This window comes from Sesamum indicum, linkage group LG6, assembly GCF_026168435.1.
Source record: "Sesamum indicum cultivar Baizhima isolate 11 linkage group LG6, ASM2616843v1, whole genome shotgun sequence".
Taxonomy (NCBI): domain Eukaryota; kingdom Viridiplantae; phylum Streptophyta; class Magnoliopsida; order Lamiales; family Pedaliaceae; genus Sesamum; species Sesamum indicum.
Window position 1 is genome coordinate 11,896,871 of NC_142662.1, and position 12,211 is coordinate 11,909,081.

Here is a 12,211-nt window from a genome sequence, read left to right on the forward strand (position 1 = left end):
TTCTTCACCATTTCTCATCACTAATGCTCCTTCCGCCTCCACAGACCTTGGGCTGCCATGGGAGTCACCTTCGGTCGCTGGAACAGTGGAGGCCGGGTCTTCTTCTTCCATGGCGAGTTGGTGTTCTTCTTCGCGAAACAAGGACTGTTCCTCTTCCTCCCCTCCATCTCCGACCACCGGACGACTGTCGGCGTCCTCTCCACCGTCGGCCGGCCGGCGCTTCTCCTCCATCGCCGGTCGGAGTTTGCATGGGGAAGACACTAGTGTGTGTTTTTGGTGGTGATAGGAATATCGAGGGCGTCCAACAACCAAAAGAAATTCAAGATCCATTGGACCAAGATTTAACCATTGGAAGTGGGCCAATGACAAGAGAAAGGTTGAAGAGAATGCAAGAAGTAATTCAAGCCCAATCCAACTTAGTCCTTGCTAATGGGATCAAGTCACAATCGGAGGCCCAACATGTGAGCTTAATTTCATTAATTCAAGCCCAAGGAAGCCCACAATAGGAGCCCAATTCGTCCAAGTGCAGCCATGTGGTCAAAAGAGACCTTTTAAACTACATTCAAAGTGCATTTATACACCAATTCACGGATTCACATGGTCATGCATGGGTTTTACTCGGTTATGACCAAGAATGCATAGTTTTTAGTTATTTTTGACCAAGTATTGAATGTACGTCCACCAAGGAGTCACTTGGGGATATGAAAGGTTAATTTGGAAGTGTTTTAGGCCCATAAAAGGCACATACCAGCCATGCATGCGGGAGACAATCGAAATATTCAAGAATTGATCTAGTTTATAAAATATTGAGTGTTCTCTTACTTTGGAGAGTTATACACTTGTTTTAGCTTTTGTGAAACCTTTGCTTTGTCAATCTAGTCTATTAGATTGGTGATTCAAATTCACATAGCCTCCAATTCGTGCTCGACCCAAGTGTGTCGTTGTGTGGATTGGTTTACTCGTGCTCGTGGTTGGTTGAATGTTCTAAGTAGTAGGTCACGTTCATATAACGTGGTTGACTATTTACATTCCTTAGGTCACGAACCACTTTATCCAATTCTAGCCTACGCCGTAAAGATGGGGCCACCCATGGTCAATACCATATCATGTGGTATCAGAGCCTAAGTTGATACGGTAGGCTTTCTTTATTTCATTTGATTTACCTTGAATCTTTTATCTACCACCACAATCTTCCGTACCTTCCCCCTGTTGTTATATTTAAAAAAAAACAAAAGAAAAACAGCAAAAAGAAAAGCTCAAAAAAAAAGGAGAGCAGCAAAAAAAAAAAAAAAATAGAAACAAAAAAAAGATCATTCATTACTTTACTTTGCTATTATCTTTGTAAGCCAATTGGTCTTCATTTCCCCAGTTATACTGAACTTCTTTAGACCTTTCTCTAGCTACGGGTGAGTCTGAAGCGTCCACATACGCATACTTGGTTGAGAAAAGAATTGGCATTTGTGTTTGAGTCACTAGATAAAGCATTGAGTTTCACAAGAGCTTAGATTAGAGAGTGTTGAGTGAAGTGAGACTATTATTGAGGGCCAAAAGTGTGAGCCTATTAAGTGAGGAGTGAAACACGAGGGGAAAAATAAAGAGAGAAAAAAAGAGTGTGGCAAGAATTTGGTGAGGTTCCTATAAATACACAAAAAAAAAAAAAACATTTTACTAAATGGCAGAAAATCGAGATAAAGGAATTGCTCAAGCAAGTGATGACAACAACTCGGGACAAACGATGCAAGGTGGGGTCGATGCATTCCATATGCAAGCCTTAGTAAGCCACTTTGAGAAGTTGCTTGACCGTAAACTAGAAGGACTTCATGAAAGATTGGATCAAGTAGAGAATCAAGTAGCCGGTCCAAGAGCTACAAGACATGCTGTAAATCCACGTCCTCAACCCCCTATTTATAATGAGTATTTGGAGGATCCAAGCGATGGAGAAGAATATGAGGACATTCGGCCAAGAAGATTGAATCGGCCAAGAGATAGACGGATATGACCTAGAGAAGAAGACGGTGGCCTAGGAGGAGTTAAGGTCACCATTCCTTCATTTAAAGGAAAGAGTGATCCTGAAGTGTATTTAGAGTGGGAGATGCGTGTCGAGCAAATCTTCTCATGCCACAACTACTCGGAGAGTAAAAAGGTAAAACTCGCAGCCCTTGAGTTTACTGATTATGCTCTTGTTTGGTGGGATCAGATGCAAAAGGAACAGGTTAGGAATGGTGAACGTCCCATCACAACATGGGAAGAGATGAGAGCAACCATGAGGAGAAGGTTTGTTCCATCCTATTATCGTCGTGAGCTTCACAACCATCTCCAACGTCTCAAGGTTCTAAAAGTGTTGATGAGTACTACAAGGAGATGGAGATTGCCATGATTCGAACTAACATTATAGAGGACAATGAAGCGACTATGGCTCGTTTCTTGCATGGGCTCAATCGGGAAATCGCCGATGTTGTGGAGATGCACCACTATGTAGAACTTGAAGAGATGGTACACCAAGCCATCAAGGTGGAACAACAACTCAAGCGAAGAGGACATTTGAGGAAGACTTCTAACTCGTCGGCATTCGGTCCATGGAAGAACAACCCTAAGAAAGACACCCCTACTACATCAAGATTCAAGCAGGCAGATCCTAAACATGATGACAAAGTTGCTACCGAAAAGGTACAGCCTGAACCCAATTCTTCAAGAAATCGTGATATAAAGTGTTTCAAGTGCCAAGGAAAAGGAAACATAGCAAGTGAGTGTCCTAACCGACGTACAATGATCTTCAACAATCATGGAGAGTTGGAAACCGAGGAAGAAATCACCGACAAAGAGGAATCATCAAAAGAAGATGGTGATGGAGAGTATGCTGAAGAAGGAGAATTGCTTGTTACTAGAAGAACCCTTAGTGCCCAGATGTTGGAAGAAGATAATTGCCAAAGAGAAAACCTGTTCCATACACGCTGTCAAGTTCATGGAAAGGTATGTAGTATGATTATTGATGGTGGAAGTTGTTGCAATGTGGCAAGTACTGAATTGGTTCAAAAATTAAGTCTACCTACTTTCAAGCACCACCGCCCGTACAAGCTTCAATGGTTGAATGAGTGTGGAGAGCTGAAGGTGACCAAGCAAGTAAAGGTATTTTTTTCAATTGGAAGATATAAGGATGAGGGTTTATGTGATGTTGTACCAATGAAAGCATGCCACATACTGTTGGGAAGACCATGGCAGTTTGATAGGCATGTAACACATGATGGATTCCAAAATCGTTACTCTTTTGTGCTTCGAGAAGAATCAATAACTCTCAATCCGATGACACCAAAACAAATTTTGCAAGATCAAATCTTGAGAGAAAAGAAAAGAGAGTGTGAGAAAAGGAAAGAGAAAGGAAAAGAAGAAAGTGAAAATGAGAGTGAAAAAAGAATGAAAGATTCAAAAGAGGGAGAAAAAGAAAGCAAAGTTGCGAGAAGAAAGAAAAAGGAGAGGGAAAAAGAAGAGAAAGAGAGTTTACTAGTTGCTAGGAAGAGTGAAATCAAGGAAGCTTTGTTTTCTCGACAAAACCTCATAGTACTTGTGTACAAAGAGGCTATGTTGAATTCTAACGACCTAACCTCTTCTTTGCCTAGTGTTGTTACATCTCTTTTGCAGGATTATGAAGATGTCTTTCTGGATGAGATGCCACCAGGTTTGCCACCCATTCGAGGGATAGAACATCAAATTGACTTCATTCTGGGAGCATCCTTGCCAAACCGCCCAGCATACCGTACCAATCCCGAAGAAACCAAAGAGATTCAAAGGCAAATCCAAGAATGGATGGCCAAAGGTTATGTGAAGGAGAGCCTTAGTCCTTGTGCAGTTCTGGTGTTGCTCGTACCTAAGAAGGATGGCACATGGCGGATGTGTGTCGATTGTCGAGCCATTAACAACATAACGATAAGATATCGCCACCCTATTCCTAGGATAGACGATATGCTTGATGAGTTAAATGGTTCAACTATCTTTTCTAAAATTGATTTAAAAAGTGGTTATCATCAAATTAGAATAAAAGAAGGAGATGAGTGGAAAACCGCTTTCAAAACAAAGCATGGGCTTTATGAGTGGTTAGTTATGCCATTTGGACTTAGTAATGCACCTAGTACATTTATGAGATTGATGAATCATGTTTTGCGTGCATTTATAGGCAAATTTGTGGTTGTGTACTTTGATGACATCCTTGTTTATAGTAGGACTTTGGAAGAGCATGTAACCCATTTAAAACAAGTCCTAGAGGTTCTAAGAAAGGAAAGGTTGTTTGGAAACTTGAAAAAGTGTGACTTTTGCACTAACAAAGTTATTTTCCTTGGTTTTGTTGTAAGTAGTGAAGGAATCACAGTTGACGAAGAAAAGGTCAAAGCTATTCAAGATTGGCCAACCCCCACCACTATTGGAGAAGTGAGGAGCTTTCACGGCCTTGCAAGCTTTTATAGGCGATTTGTGAAGGACTTTAGCACCATGGCAGCCCCATTGAACGAGTTAACCAAGAAAAATGTTCCATTCAAGTGGGGAAACGCACAAGAGAAAGCCTTTCAAGCTATAAAACCCATGCACCTTTGCTAGCCCTTCCCGACTTTGGTAAGACTTTTGAAATTGAATGTGATGCAAGTGGGATTGGCATAGGAGGAGTTCTTATGCAAGGAGGTAGGCCGGTTGCATATTTCAGTGAGAAATTAAGTGGGCCAACACTTAACTACCCTACATATGACAAGGAGCTTTATGCATTGGTTAGAGTATTGGAAACTTGGCAACATTATTTGTGGCCAAAAGAGTTTGTAATACATTCTGATCATGAAGCACTCAAGTATATTAAAAGTCAAAGCAAGCTTAGCCGTCGACATGCAAAGTGGGTAGAGTTTATTGAGTCATTTCCATATGTGATCAAGCACAAGAAAGGTAAGGAGAACATTGTTGCTGATGCACTTTCAAGAAGGTATGTTTTACTTTCAATAATGGATGCTAAAATTCTTGGTTTTGAGCTCATCAAAGATTTGTATGCTAATGATGTTGATTTTGGTAAAGTGTTTGGAAATTGCAGCCCAAGCATTGGATGGGATAAATTCTATTTGCATGATGGATGTTTATTTCGAGCCAACCAGCTTTGTGTTCCTAATTGTTCTATTCGTTCATTATTGAAGGAAGCACATTCTGGGGGTTTGATGGGTCACTTTGGTATTTCTAAAACTTTGGGAGTCTTGAGCGAACACTTTTATTGGCAAAAGATGCGTAGAGATGTTGAAAAGTTTGTGGGAAAATGCATAGTTTGTCATAAGGCAAAGTCAAAGCTTAATCCCCATGGATTGTACATGCCCCTCCCTATTCCTAGTGTACCTTGGGAAGATATTTCAATGGACTTTGTTTTGGGATTACCTAGGTCTAAGAGGGGGAGAGATTCTATTTTTGTTGTTGTAGACAGGTTTTCCAAAATGGCACACTTTATAGCATGCCATAAAGTTGATGATGCCTCTAATATTGCTAATCTTTTCTTTCAGGAAATTGTGAGGCTTCATGGTATGCCAAGGACTATAGTGTCCGATCGAGATGCCAAGTTCCTTAGCTACTTTTGGAAAACTTTGTGGGGCAAGCTTGGAACTAAGTTGCTTTTCTCTACTGCTTGCCATCCACAAATCGATGGGCAAACTGAGGTGGTCAATAGGACACTTTCGACATTGTTGAGAACAATTGTGAAAAAGAACTTAAGGAGTTGGGAAGAGTGTCTACCGCATGTCGAGTTTGCGTACAATAGGGCTATCCACTCCGCTACTAAGTTTTCACCCTTTCAGATTGTTTATGGTTTTAATCCTCTTGCACCTATTGATTTAATTCCCTTGCCTTTGCAGGAGAGAGTAAATATGGATGGAAAGAAACGTGCTGAATTTGTCAAGCAAATCCATGAAAAGGTCAAAAGTAATATTGAGAGAATGACTCAACAGTACATGAACCGAGCGAACAAGGGAAGGAAACGAGTTATCTTTGAACCGGGAGACTTAGTATGGTTGCATCTTAGAAAAGAGAGGTTTCCGGACAAAAGGAAGCCCAAGCTCATGCCAAGAGGGGATGGACCATTCCGAGTCCTTGAAAGAACTAATGACAATTCTTACAAACTTGATTTACCTGGTCAGTATGGAGTAAGTGCTACTTTTAATGTTTCTGATCTTTCTCCTTTTTATGATGCAGATAATGAAGAGTCGAGGACGACTCCTTTTCAAGAAGGGGAGGATGATAGGAATATCGAGGGCGTCCAACAACCAAAAGAAATTCAAGATCCAATGGACCAAGATTTAACCATTGGAAGTGGGCCAATGACAAGAGAAAGGTTGAAGAGAATGCAAGAAGTAATTCAAGCCCAATCCAACTTAGTCCTTGCTAATGGGATCAAGTCACAATTGGAGGCCCAACATGTGAGCTTAATTTCATTAATTCAAGCCCAAGGAAGCCCACAATAGGAGCCCAATTCGTCCAAGTGCAGCCATGTGGTCAAAAGAGACCTTTTCAACTACATTCAAAGTGCATTTATACACCAATTCGCGGATTCACATGGTCATGCATGGGTTTTACTCGGTTATGACCAAGAATGCATAGTTTTTAGTTATTTTTGACCAAGTATTGAATGTACGTCCACCAAGGAGTCACTTGGGGATATGAAAGGTTAATTTGGAAGTGTTTTAGGCCTATAAAAGGCACATACCAGCCATGCATGCGGGAGACAATCGAAATATTCAAGAATTGATCTAGTTTATAAAATATTGAGTGTTCTCTTACTTTGGAGAGTTATACACTTGTTTTAGCTTTTGTGAAACCTTTGCTTTGTCAATCTAGTCTATTAGATTGGTGATTCAAATTCACATAGCCTCCAATTCGTGCTCGACCCAAGTGTGTCGTTGTGTGGATTGGTTTACTCGTGCTCGTGGTTGGTTGAATGTTCTAAGTAGTAGGTCACGTTCATATAACGTGGTTGACTATTTACATTCCTCAGGTCACGAACCACTTTATCCAATTCTAGCCTACGCCGTAAAGATGGGGCCACCCATGGTCAATACCATATCAGGTGGTGTAGTAGTGTGTGTAGTAGAGAGAGAATTTTTAGTGAGAGAATTTTTGCATACTATCCACGGAGGGGATGACCGAGTAGTATGGAGATTTGATCAAGGAAGACCTACAACACAGGCTCTCTATTGATTATTTGATCCCCCTGGACCGAAAGTAGGCTGGTCTTCACTACTTTCGGGTTCTCTTAAGGTTCCTCGCCACTTATTCATCCTTTGGCTTGCTATTCTTGGAAAATTGCCCACGACAGACAAACCATGGCTATCTGACCTTGGCACTTGCATCTTATGCAACGAGGGTGCAACGGAGCCTCACGCCCACTTATTCTTCCAATGCAGATTTAGTCGATGATGTCTCACAGCAATTAGAAGAATGGTTCGTTTTCATTGGCCTAATATAGATTGGGCTAGAGACATTGAGTGGGCAGCTCGGAGATGGAGGGGTAAGCACATTGTTAATATAGCTTATCGAGCACTATTAGCATCATGTGTCTACCACATTTGGAGAGAGAGGAACCTGAGACGATTTGAACACGTGGAAAGAACACCGAGCACCATAGCGATATTGATTATTGAAGATGTAAGGCAGCGGATTCTTAGCATTACATTAGCTAGTTCTGTTAGTACACGAGCTTTGTATAGACTATGGTGTATCCCTCGGCATGTCGACGGAGAAACCACCACCTTGTTGTACTGTATTACTTTACTTAATGAAAATTACATTTACCCAAAAAAATAAAAGGCCACTGCCATTGCCCCTCATCAATAACAACTTGAAGTTTGGCGGATTCATCAAGTCCCAAAAGACTTGGTCCTCGTGGGAATCTAACAATAAGAGGGCCCAAGTTATGACAATAAGTTGGATGTTGGGGACATTATAATTATGACACCGGATGAGGATGGAGGAGAATCACCTTGTAAAGTCGATGTTGAGTACGAATGGCTACCCCAGAAGTGCCAAAGATGTATGACAATGGGACACTCTGACAAAGAGTGTATCCTCAACAAACCAAAACCAGCTAAACCACCGATTGCTGTATATGTACCAAAAATGGGGATGCCGCAAGAACCAACAATGCCTAAACGGAGTAGGAACCATCCTAGGGAGGAAGGTGATACTACTTATAAACCATCCCGACCAACAAATATGCCTGATCGGAACATGAGCAGACCACCATCAGCTCGAGTGGTAGAAAAGCAGAGAGAGAGACGTGAATCCCCTAGAGATGCAGCCGGCCCTAGTCGTGAGGAAAGGGGTAAGGCGCTTGTTATATATAATACTTTTGACGCACTTCACCTATTAGATGATACAGATGAGTCGTCTCGGGGTCCTAAGCATAGCAGCCCCATGCCTTGTGATCCATGTTGAATGCAGCAGTATGGAATGTTCGTGGCCTGAACAAACGAGATCATCAGTTAGCAGTCAAAGACATCGTTGCTGAGTTCAGGTTACAATTCCTCGGTCTCCTTGAAACTCGTGTTCGTATCAATAACGTATCTCATATTCAGGCTTTTTTACTACCTCAATGGAAATGGTTTGTGGATTATGGATCGTCTGGTAATCGGATTTGGATAGCGTGGGATGAAAATTTTATTGATGTTAATGTGGTTGAATGTAGCACACAGTTTATTCACTGTCATGTTAATATCCGTGCACTTCATGAATCCATTGCTATTACTGTTATCTATGGGGCAAATGAGTTGGTAGAGAGGAGGGCGTTATGGGACTCCATGGACAATATTGCTATGCAGAGTGCTGATATTCCGTGGCTTGTTGGAGGGGATTTCAATACATTGCGAGACCTTAGTGAAATCTGTGGTGTATCAGGCAATATTCGAATGGCCATGGAAGACTTTAATACTTGCATCCAGAATACAGGATTATTACCATTACCCATGCAGGGCGAATGGTACACATGGCACAATTGCAGTGCCGGGCCACGAAACCTCTGGAAACGACTGGATCGTATGCTGATCAATGATAGATGGATGGCTCAGTTCCCGACATCATATTATTCTTCCCTCACAGCACGCACTTCAGATCACTCCCCAATGGTGTTAAGTGGGGATATACAACAACAATTAGGAGGTATGTTTCGATTCGATAATTACCTCGCCCTATCTCCAGAATTTATTCCCAGTGTACAGCAGGTATGGCAACATAACATAATAGGGACACCCATGTATGCCGTAACAAGGAAACTCAAAGCACTTAAACCGATATTTAGAGAGCAGAGGAGGAAAAAGGGGGACTTATCTCACAATGTCCAACTGGCAAAAGGGTTTCTTGAGATGGCGCAAGTACTTGTTACTTCAAACAGGCAGGATGAACTATTCCTACAGTTGGAACACTGCTGCCGGGTAGTACTAGCTAAAGCAGCTAAACTTGAACAGATTATGCTACAACAGAGATCAAAAATGCAGTGGATGAAGGGGGGTGACCAGTGCTCCCGGGTATTCTTTCGTAAGATTGCTCAAAGGAGATCGGCGAGAAGAATCTTACAAATCAATGATGATCATGGAGCCACTCACACAGATCCAGGAGCAGTAATAAATGAGTTTGTCATGTACTATCAAAATTTACTTGGTGGGGAACGACGAAGAGACATGATAGATCTTCGATTCCTGCGACCATGGGCTAGACATTTATTGACTGACGATGATGTCAACTCCTTAGTCTTGCCATTTACTCATATGGATGTCAAGCAAGCGATTTTTGACATTGCTGAAGATAAGGCCCCTGGGATTTCTTCAAAGCTGCATGGCCTATAATAGGGCAGGAGGTGTCTTCGGCAGTCTTGGATTTCTTTCATACAGGCCGAATTCTGAAGCAGATAAATACTACACTTTTGGCGCTCATACCAAAGGTACATTCTCCTATGAATGTTGGTGATTTCCGTCCTATATCTTGCTGCAATGTACTGTACAAGATTATTGCCAAGCTCCTTGTCCATCGATTGAGTGTGATACTGGACAAACTTATTAGTCCGTGCCAAGCGGCGTTCGTGCCCGGACGAAGCATAGGAGACAATATCATGTTGGCACAGGAACTGTTTACGGGTTATAACCAGACCCATCTACCACCCCGGTGCGCTCTAAAAGTGGACATTCGAAAGGCATATGATACGGTGGAGTGGGATTTCCTAATTGCTGTGATGGAGTTATTTGGGTTCCCTCATACATTTATGAAATGGATTGAGGAGTGTGTCACAACACCCTCATTTTCTGTTGGGCTTAACGGAAAACCTCACGGCTTCTTTACGGGGGCCAGAGGGCTTCGGCAGGGAGACCCTCTATCACCATACTTATTCGTGCTTGTGATGGAAGTCCTACAATTGGATTTCCTACAGCTGATTGACCAGGATGAATTATTTTCTTTTCATTGGAAGTGTGATGCAGCCAGGATTTTTCAGCTGGGTTTTGCTGATGATTTGTTACTATTCTGCCGTGCCGATATGAACTCTATTGGATATTTAAGACAGGATTGGATAGCTTTGCTGAATGGTCGGGGCTCAGGCTAAATGTGCAGAAAAGCCACCTCATTATCTCACGTTCAGCACAAGGACTACGAGAGGAGATGTTGGAAGCACTCGGATTTCAAGAGGGAGTCCTACCGATGAGGTATTTAGGGCTACCTCTTTTATCTTCTCGTTTAACAGTTGCTGATTGTAACCCACTATTGTTGAAAATTGATAAACGCATTGCGGGTTGGGAGGGTATGGCTCTTTCTTATGCTGGTAGGGTGCAGATTATTAAATCTGTACTCTTGTCGCTGAGTTTATATTGGTCATCGGCGTTCATTCTTCCAAAGAAAGTTACTAACGAAATTGAGAAGAGACTACGAACTTTCTTGTGGAAGGGGACAACAAACAGTGGTTATGCGAAGGTAGCATGGAAAGATCTCTGCCGACCGAAAGATGAGGGAGGAATAGGATGCAAAGATATTGCTATCTTGAATCGCACATTAATGACCAAGAAACTCTGTGATATCATCAGGTGCGATAGGACCTCAATATGGGTTGAATGGCTTTACCAGGGTCGATTACGCGACACCTCCATTTGGACGATTAGGGAGAATGGAGGCTCATGGGGTTGGCAGAAAATTCTACGTCTACGGGCTTTCCTCCGCCCTATGGTGGAATATCAGATAGGCGATGGGCGAACTTTTTACCTTTGGCAGGACCCGTGGCATTATCTCGGACCACTCAGTGTCACATTCCCACGGGGACCAAGACTACTTAGAATAGAGGAATCAGCCAGATTGAGCAAGGTTATTAGTGAAGGAGAGTGGCAGTGGCCTCCTATCACAGATTTTGAGTGTCTGGAGATCACACATGGTTTACCCACAATTCATGGAGGGGAGGACCGAATTATTTGGAGATTTGATCAGGGTAAACCTACAACCCAGGCTCTATATAGGCTTTTTGATCCCCCAGGACCGAAAGTAGGCTGGGCTTCACTACTTTCGGGATCACTGAAGATTCCACGTCATTTGTTCATCCTGTGGCTTGCTCTTTCTAGGCAAATTGGCTACAACGGACAAATCATGGTTAGCGCACCTTGGCCAATGTATTCTATGTAATGAGGGAGCGACAGAGACACATGGCCATTTATTCTTTCAGTGCAGATTTAGTCGACAGTGTCTCACAGCTATCCGGAGAATGGTACGATATTCTTGGCCCAATAGAGACTGGAAAACGGATATTGAATGGGCTTCCCAAAAATGGAGAGGTACACACATTGTTAACATATCTTATCGAGCACTATTAGCATCATGTGTTTACCATATTTGGAGGGAGAGAAACTTGAGAAGATTCGAGCACACCGAGAGGACACCTAGCACCATGGCTTTATTGATAGTTGAGGATATCAAGCAGCGGATCCTTAGTATCTCTCTACCTAGATCAGTCAGTACAAGAGCTTTATATAGACTGTGGCGTATCCCTTGGCCTGTCGAGGGAGAAACCAACTGATAACCACACTGTTGTACTGTACTACTATTTCATTTTACTTAATGATACTTATATTTACCAAAAAAAAAAAATAATAAGAGGGCCCAAGTGGTGCCACGGGTCCTTCCACAAGAAGAATGACCTCCCCTTTCCAATAAGAAACTCCGTCATAGGTAGGATGGAACTTTGAAG

General features: G+C 42.3%; 1 pseudogene; it reads left to right on the forward strand.

Annotated features, from left to right (window-relative positions):
- The first annotated feature begins 1,672 nt into the window (after positions 1-1,672).
- LOC148787782 (uncharacterized) lies at positions 1,673-9,839 on the forward strand (annotated as a pseudogene).
- The last annotated feature ends 2,372 nt before the right edge of the window (positions 9,840-12,211 follow it).